Here is an 8905-nt window from a genome sequence, read left to right as displayed (position 1 = left end):
AGCACTTAGTACAGTGCTGGGCACATAGTAAGCACTTAACAAATACCATAATTATTAATTATTATTATAGACACAGACACATATATGCATACAAACACCCACAGACAATTTCATTTGTACACAGATACACATAGGCACAGTCATGCACACACACACAACCATACTTATGTGCGTAGATACATACAACCATAGGTCCAGCTCCTCTGACTTCTAGGCCTGTATCCTTCCACTCCTTCTAAAATAAATAGATAACCAAGGACTAGGGAGAAGATGGTCATTTCACTGTGGAAAATCATGCGGGAAGCAGTGTGACCTAGTGGAAAGGACAGAGTCCTGGAAGTCAGAGGGCCTTTGTTTAAATCTAGGCTCTGCCAAAATCTGCTGTGTGACCTCACGAAAGTCACTTAACTTCTCTGTGCCTCACTTAACTCATCTATAAAATGGGAATTTAGACTGTGAGTCCGATGCAGGACACAGACAGTGTCCAATCTGATTAACTTGTATCTGTTCCAGCACTTGACTACAGTGCCTGGAACATAATAAGTGCTTAATAATTATCATTAAAAAACAAGCAAACAAAAAAAGATTCAAATTCCTGGTGATAATAAAACATTGATACATAATTCCATCAGGCTTGGCCGAGTTGCTATCACGGCCCATGAATCCACGTTGAAGGACAGCTCACAGAACAGGTTGACGGGCTCACCTGTAAACTCATTATAGGCAGGGAACGTGTCTGTTTATTGTCACATTTTACTCTCCCAAGCACTTAGAACAGTGGTCTACACACAGTAAGCACTCAATAAATACGACTGACTGACTGACCGACTTCCTCTTGAGAGGCTTCTCATCTTCAGTGGCTTTCCTTGGATATTGGATTTGCAACCAGGCAGTTCTTAGTCCCTGGCCTCCCAAATCTTTGTACAGGCCTAGAACAGGGAGAACTCAGTGACAGCATGAAGCTCTGTGTTGGCAGTGAAGGTGCTGGATTTGCAATGAGGCAACTCTAAACCTCTCAAGGCCCCTGAAGGAATTCCTTAGAGGATATATAACCAAGGTTTTATGAAACATACCACAAAGCAATATGGTATCTCAGGAAACCTCTTCATGGAAACCAGTTCCTTCCATCAATGATGGAAGGAAGAATCTGCCTACAAAATGAGATTGAGAAACCCTGCTCCTGCCACATGTCCAAACCAGTTGTGCTTATTAAATCAATCAGTTAATCAGTGAGATTTACTAAGAATTTACCTTGTGCAGAGCATTGTACTGAAGTGCTTGGGAGAGTAGGGTAGATTTAGGGAGCACAATCCCTGCCCTCCAGAACCTTAAAATTGAGCAGCGGAGAATGACACTAAGTCCTTGGTAGATCAGTAGGGAAGCCATTCCTCTAGTGTTATATTGGCATGTCTGGTTTTCAGCTGGCCTGTTCCCTGTCTGGTACAAATACAGAACCATAAATCTTTATGCCTGCCATTTTTGTGCTTTGAGTGTGTGGCCTGCATCCTTTTCTGCCTCTGAGTCCTGGGGCTTAGTAGTGGTTGCCCCTGTTCATTGGGACCTGGCTTGAGAATGCAATAAGAAAAATGAATGTTAATAGTGGTATTTGTTAACCCTTACTTTGTGCCAAGTGCTGTCCTAAGCACTGGGGTAGATCCAAGGTAATCAGATCAGTCTCTGCCCCACACAGAGCTCACAGTCAAAGAGGGAAAATAATAATAATAGTAATAATTATGGTATCTGTTAAGTGCTCACTCTGTGCTGTGAAGGGGAAAACAAGCATTGAACCTCCATTTTACAGGTAAGAAAGCAAGCACAGGGAAGTTTAGTGACTTTCCCAAGGTCACACTGCATGTAAGTAATAATGATGGTATTTGTCCAGTGCTTACTATGCATCAAGCACTGTTCTAAACATTGGGATAGATATAAATTAATCAAGTTGAACACAGTTCCTGTCCCACAGAGAGCTCACAACCTTCATCCCCATTTTACAGATGAGATAACTGAGGCACAGGGAAATTAAGTGACTTGTCCAAAGTCACACAGCACACAAAGGGTGGAGCAGAGATTGGAACCCAGGTCCTTCTGACTCTCAGACCTGTGCTCTATACACTAAGCCATGACGCTTCCCTGGTGAAGCTGGGATTACAACCCAGGTGTTCTGACTCCAAAGTCCATACACTTCCCATTAGGCCACACAGCTTTGAGTGTGTTCTCAAATGAACTGTTCTAGAGGTCTCAGGTGGAATTCATTACACTAAATCATTACATTGTGCTGATTGCCCAGGTTCTAATCCCAGCTGTCCCCCTACCTAGCTCCCCAATTTTGCCTGTTATGTGACCTTGGGTAAGCCACTTAACTAATCTATGCATCAGTTTCTTCAACTGTAAAATGGGGATCAATACACCCTCCCCGTTAAGTTGAATCCTATGTGGGCCAGGTAGTGTTCAACCTGATAGGATTGTTTCTATCCCAGTGTTCAGCATAGTGCTTGCACATCATATAATAGGCATTTAACAATTAGCACAATTATTCATTTTATTTTTCATCAATTTGGACTTCATTCCCCTCTCGATTTAGCAATTCATTTTCTTATTTTGGTACTGTGGGTGGAACTATAAATGCCTCACTTTGGATAATAAACCCAAAGTTTTCCAGCCAAATTATGACAAAAAAACTGTTTTGCAGTCTGCATTATCACCCAGCTGCAGGCATTACTACATTCAGTTTCTCAGAGTTGTACCAAAATCATTGCTATATTTGGTGTGCCACCCAAGAAATACAGCTAAAGAATCATGCTGATTTTAAACTCTGTCAGAAATTAAGAGGATAACCAGCCAACAAAGAGCAGCAAAGAAGCATTGTTTCCAAATTTCTAAAGAGCCCAACTCCCTTCCACAACAAATTAACCCTCCTCCTTCTCACTCACATTTACTCCTAGGAATCAATAAATCATTCAGACAATCAATGGTATTTTTGAGCACTTAATAATAATAATAATAATAATAATAGTAATTATTATTATTATTATTATTATAGTATTTGTTAAGCACTTAATATGTCCAGTCACTTTATTAAGCACTGAGGTAGATACAAGCAAATTGGGTTGGACACAGTCCCTATGCCATTTGGGGCTCACAGTCTCAATCCCCATTTTACAGATGAGGTCACTGAGGCCTAGAGTAGTAAAGTGACTTGTCCAAGGTCATACGGCAGACACGTGGCAGAGCCAGGATCAGAACACATGACCTTTGACTCCCAGGACCACGCTCTATCCATTATGTCATGCTGCTTCTCCTGCACTTATTGTGTGCACAGCACTGCACATAGTGATTGGAAAAGTACAGTATAATAGAGTTGGTAGACATAACAATAATAATGATAGCATTTGTTAAGCGCTTACTATGCACAAAGCACTGTTCTAAGCGCTGTGGGGGGATACAAGGTTATCAGGTTATCCCACGTGGGGCTCACAGTCTTAATCCCCATTTTACGATGAGGTAACTGAGGCTCAGGGAAGTTAAGTGACTTGCCCAAGGTCACACAGCAGACATGTCGTGGAGCCAGGATTCAAACCCATGACATCTGACTCCAAAGCCCGTGCTCTTTCCACTGAGCCACGCTGCTTTTCTGCCCTTCCCACAAGGAGCTTACAGTCTAGAAGGGGAGACAGACATTTAAATAAATTACAGATAGGGGATGTGACAGGATATAAAGATATGTACATAAGGCTGGGAGTGGAGTGAATATCAGGTGCTTAAGGGGTAAAGATTCACATGCCTAGGTGATGAAGGGAAGGTGAATAGGGGAAATGAGGGCTTAATTAGGGAAGGTCCCATAGAGATCTTAGAGCTTTGAAGGTGGGGAAGGTGGTATCTGTCAGATAAGAAGGGGGAGGGAAGGAGGCTATGTGTAAGGAGTTGGCTGTGAGACAAATGAGATTGAGGTACAGTGAGCAGGTTGGAAATAGAGGAATAAAGTGTAGGGGATGGGTTACAGTAGGAGATCAACAATGTGAAGAATCTAAGATAGGAGTGGGACAGCTGATTGAGTGCCTTAAAGACTATCTCAGGGAATTTCTGTTTATCTTGGAGGTGGGTGGACAACCATTGGAGGTTTTTGAGGAGTGGGGAGATGTGGACTGATTTTTTTTTTTCTTGTTCAAAATGATCCAGGCAGCAGAGAAAACTTAGGACTGGATTGGGGAGAAACAGGACATTGAGTGGTCAGCAAGGAGGCTGATACAATAATCAAGACAGGATACGATAAGGGTTCAGATCAGCGAGGAAGTAGTTTGGATGGAGAAGAAGAGGCTGATTCTAGAGGTGTTGTAAAAGTACTCCTCCCTCTCTGCATCAAATGGAAACTTCTGACCCTAGACTTTGAAGCACCCAATCGAGATTCTCTCCTTATTTATTGTCACTGTTCTCCTACTACACCCCTGCTTATAGGGTGCGCTCCTCTAATTCCAACCTACTTATTATGATCCTCTTTTTCAACTCTCACCATTGACCTCTTGTTATGCCCTTCCTCCTGTTTGGAACTCCCTCCCCCTTCATATCCTTTGTATCCAGTAGACCACTACATCTTCCATCGTCAAACCCCTAATAAAATCGTATCTTTTCCAAGAAACCTTCCCTGACTAATCTCTCATCTCCCCACCCAATTTCTCCCTGAACTGTACATGTTGCCAACATGTACTTCCCAAGCAGTTAGTACAGTGCTCTGCACACAGTAAGTGCTCAATAAATATGAGCCGGGGTTATCCACCCCCGCGCTTAGTACAGTGCCTGGCACAAAGTAAGCACTTAATAAAAACTACAATTATTATTATTTTTATTCTTAGCATGCTACATTTAGGTCATCCTGCAGGAACGGGTTTCTAAGTTGCTTCCCAGGGATATTTCCAGCAGCACATTTCCTCTGTGAAAAACCCCCTAAGAAAATTCAAAAAATGGTATTTGTATTAGTTCAGTACGTGCTGTATGCCAACCACTGTAGACTGGACTAGATAAATGGTAATCAAGTCATAGAGAGTCCTTGTCACAATTGGAGTTTACAGTCCAAAAGGGAGGGGGAACAGATATTCTCCCTCTACAGAGAAGCAGTGTGGATCAGTGGAAAGAGCACGGGTTTTGGAGTCAGAGGTCATAGGTTCAAATCCCAGCTCCACCAATTGTCAGCTGTGTGATTTTGGGCATGTCACTTAACTTCTCTGGGCCTCAGTTACCTCATCTGTAAAATGGGGATTAAGACTGTGAGCCCCCCTTGGGACAACCAGCCCATTGTTGGGTAGGGACTGTGTCTATATGTTGCCAACCTGTACTTTCCAAGTGCTTGATACAGTGCTCTGCACACCATAAGTGCTCAATAAATACGATTGAATGAATCACCTTGTAACCTCCCCAGCACTTAGAACAGTGATTTGCACATAGTAAATTCTTAATAAATGTTATTATAATTATTATTATTATATTGAATCCCCATTTTATAGATGAGGGAACTGAGGTGCAGAGAAGTTAAGTGCCTTGTTCTAGATCACACAGCAGACAAGAAGCAGAGTCTAGTTTAGCACCCAAGTCCACTGACTCCCAGCAAATTTCACTTTACTGAATCATTCACTCCCTTCCCCATAGGAGATCATGTAGAAGAGCAGTGCTCCTATCTGCCCAATTCTCACAGCCCCCAGAATTTGAATCTCCAAATTGAATGTCTTATGCTGTCGAGTCATCTCTGACCCCTAGCGACTCTATCTCTCCCAGAACTCCCCACGTCCATCTGCAATCATTCTGGTAGTGTAACCATAGAGTTTCCTTGGTAAAAACGTGGAAGTCATTTATCATTGACTCCTTCCACACAGTAAACTTAAGTATCCACTGCTGCTGCTGTCGCAGTCACTGCTGCCCAGCACAGGTGAGTTTTGACTTGTAGCAGATTGCCTTCCATCCTCTAGGCACTGGCCAACCTAGGAATGGAATGGCTATGCCCCTGCTTGACTCTCCCTCCCATAGTTGAGACTGGTAGAGTACTGGAAACTCTCCTGTTGCAATACTTAGAGGGAACCACGGAAATTTTTATGTGAAAATTTACCCTTATCCCTTCCTTTACTGGGATAGAAGGGAACTCAACAATACCATCTTGAAGAAAAAAACCAGTGTAGTGGAGTGGAAAGATCATGGCACTGGGAGTTAATAGATCCAGTTCTAGTCCTAACTATGCCACTGACCTGCTGGATGATCTTGGGCAAGTCTTCTACCCTGCCTGTACCTCAATTTTCCCAACTGAAGATAATGTATCTGCTCTCCCACTCTATTTAATTATGTGCTCCATGTGAGGAAGAGTTCAATTCTGCTCTGATTGTCTTGTTTCTACCCCAGCTCTTAGCCTAATAACTATCTCATAACAAGTATTTAAGAGAGTATAATTAGATTAATTAAAAGGATGCAGAATCAATGGCATTATTGAGAGTTTACAGTGTGCATAGCACTGCACTAAGCAGTTGGGCAAACACCATATAATAGAGTTGTTAGACACAATCATTTCCATTAGGGTGGTGACATTAAAATTAATTACAGATAGGGGAAATGGCAGACTACAAGGTTATGTACCTAAATGTCGTGGGGCTCAGGGTGGGGTGAATATCAAGTGCTTAAGGAACAAGGATACACAAGGAACACTCCAAAATCATTATAGCTAATTTCACTTCATAGCAGTACATGTGATAACCATTTTTATGGGGAAATTTTAAATCTACACTGGAAAAAATATTACATAGCCCCAGTTGTTCAAGATTCTATATGTTCTCTTCATGCAAATCTATCAAATGTTTTCACAAAAAACTAGAAGCTCCAGGAGAGGAAAAGCCATTTTCCCCCACCAGGGAATGTATTGAAAAGGGTCGTTAAATGCTTTCCTCCTTTCTGAAAGAAATGTCTTTCTCAATTAATAAATTAATTAGAATAATGTATAGTATTTATTGAGCACCTACTGTGAATAGATCACTATACTAAGTGCCTAGGAATTTTCAGAACAGCAGCATGCCTCAGTGGAAAGAGCATGGGCTTGGGAGCCAGAGGTCATGCATTCTAATCCTGGCTCCACCACTTGTCAGCTCTGTGACTTTGGGCAAGTCACTGAACTTCTCTGTTCCTAAATTACCTCATCTATAAAATGGGGATTAAGACTGTGAGCTCCAGTGGAACAACCTGATCACCTTGTATCCCCCCAGTGCTTAGAACAGAGCTTCGCATATAGTAAGTGCTTAACAAATGCCATTATTATTATGATAGTAGACAAGGTCGCTGCCTTAAGGGACCTTAAATTTTAGTAGGGGAAATGGGAGGGGCAGGGAACAGGCACTAAAATAGATTACATATAGGAGGAAGGAGGAAAAGGGAATATGCACCTGTGTTCGTGCTTACCCAAGATTTGTACATAAATTCTTCAGAAGCCTGTTAGTACCAAAGAGGACTAAATGGTGCAGACATACTGAAATGAAAAGTGGGGGCTGTAAAGTGGAGAGATTAAAAATTAATCTTAGAAGGCCTCCTGGAGGCATTGTGATTTCAGAAGAGCTGAGATCTGTTAGACATGGAGAGGGAAAAAGTGTGAGGCAAAAGAAAGGATTGAGCAAGAGATTACTGGTGGAAAAGACAAGAAGGTGAGCAGGGAGGATGTGAACTTGAAAGGACAAAGTGAGAGTCATAGGGTAGTGGGAAAAGAGAGGGGATAAGTAGTGGAGAGAGGCAGAAAGGGCAGTGAGAAGGCTGATGAAGTAATCACACCTTGTTATAAGTTTATACCCAGCAAGGTGGTCATTTGGATGGAGAGGAAGGGCAAACTAGAAAAATTGCATATAGGACCTCGCTGCAGGCTGAATATCTCCTCCTCAAAAAGCAATAGACGTACAATCTCTCCCCTCATAAATGTGAGGGACAGGGTCTGTGTATAATTCCCACCTGTGCACTATTTCCCAGCACCTAATGCAGCACTCCACACAGAGCGAGCACTACATAAATACTGTCATTAAAAGTGGGATATAGAGGAGGGTCATTTTTCTGGTGAAAAAAACAAAGAGAAAGATAATAAGGTTGGACACGGTTTCCCGAGTGACCAGCTCTCCAGAAGGTGGTCTAAACCTTAAGCCCTGGCCCAGTCTCACCTCTATGAAGCAGACTGCTAGCCCAGATCCAGATGTCCAGCTTGAGTGATTGCCCTTCCGCTCCCGAAGCAAGGACAGACGGTGATGCATAACCTAAATGTATCTTTCTACAGAGGCACTGGGAATACGGAAAGACCTCTCCCCTGAGCAGCCTTGACAGAGACAATAAAACCATGAAGACCTTTGCTTCCGGCTTCCACAGCCCTCCCATGTCCGCCAAATACTAAAAGATCTGCCTCTCCGGAGACGGCAGCCACAGAGATGAAAGGAGAGGCACTTGAAAACCACTGTTGGCTTTGCTAAAGGCTGCCAAGGTGTTTCTTCTCATCCTTTGTAGTGCCGGAGAGCCTTTTACCTGCCCAACCCCTTTTCTTCCAGTTTTGTGTTCCTAAAGCAATAAATGTTCTTTGCCTTGCAGAGAAGCCAAAGCGGCAGAAAGCCAAAGCTGCTGCTGATTTTCCTTTAGCCTCAGATCTGAGGCTCTTATCAGGACTTCAATTCCCACATCTAGGAAAGGAGAACCAGCAGGAGGTAACAACTTTCTTCCAACTACCAACCAATCAATCACTTAGTCAATCCATGGCATTTATTGAGTGCATTACTAAGCACTTGGGAGAGTATAGGACAATAGACTCAATGGACATGACCACTGCCTTCAAGCAGCTTACAGAACTGTGGAAAGTGTTTCCCTTGAGACCCATGGAGGAATGTTTTCTGGATCCCTGTGGATAATAATAATAATA

At 42.6% G+C, this 8905-nt stretch overlaps 1 non-coding gene across 1 annotated transcript; it reads right to left on the bottom strand.

Moving 5' to 3' along the window:
* Positions 1-5924: 5924 nt before the first annotated feature.
* LOC119929164 lies at positions 5925-6062 on the bottom strand. Its single transcript, XR_005451302.1, has one exon. It is a non-coding gene; the product is annotated as a small nucleolar RNA SNORA7 (small nucleolar RNA).
* Between the last annotated feature and the right edge of the window lie 2843 nt (positions 6063-8905).

This window comes from Tachyglossus aculeatus, chromosome 5 (genome assembly GCF_015852505.1).
Source record: "Tachyglossus aculeatus isolate mTacAcu1 chromosome 5, mTacAcu1.pri, whole genome shotgun sequence".
Classification (NCBI taxonomy): Eukaryota; Metazoa; Chordata; class Mammalia; order Monotremata; family Tachyglossidae; genus Tachyglossus; species Tachyglossus aculeatus.
Note: the sequence above shows the minus strand (reverse complement) of the source record. Positions and strands in the feature narration are given on the sequence as shown.